Genomic DNA, 332 nt, shown 5'->3' with positions numbered 1-332 from the left:
CAGCAATAAGAGATATAAAAATGAAGCAAAAATAATCATTTTGGTAAACGCACGGTACGGATTGGAACGCGCAAAGCCAGTTCGGAAGAAAAAAGAACGAAAGGAAATTAAAAATAATTTCATGGTTGAATGAATGATACTGGCAGGAACTTGGCAAACCTGTTAGGAGAGAAAAAAAATGAAATGAATGAAACAAAGAGAAGGGGGGAAAAAGTGCAAAAAGGAAATAAATTGAAGAAATAGAGAAACGGGGAAACAAAGGAGAAAAATTGAGGTCATTGTAAAGTGCTTGCGAAAACAATAGGAGTAGTTCTTGCATAAAATACTAAGTA

General features: G+C 34.3%; 1 protein-coding gene across 1 annotated transcript in view; it reads right to left on the bottom strand.

Moving 5' to 3' along the window:
• LOC119586489 (leishmanolysin-like peptidase) overlaps positions 1-332 on the bottom strand; it is a gene marked incomplete at its 5' end in the record, with an annotated part of 14,738 nt that overhangs the window by 8,930 nt on the left and 5,476 nt on the right.

Source organism: Penaeus monodon, chromosome 21, assembly GCF_015228065.2.
Source record: "Penaeus monodon isolate SGIC_2016 chromosome 21, NSTDA_Pmon_1, whole genome shotgun sequence".
NCBI lineage: Eukaryota > Metazoa > Arthropoda > Malacostraca > Decapoda > Penaeidae > Penaeus > Penaeus monodon.
This window is presented reverse-complemented; position numbering and strand designations above follow the sequence as displayed.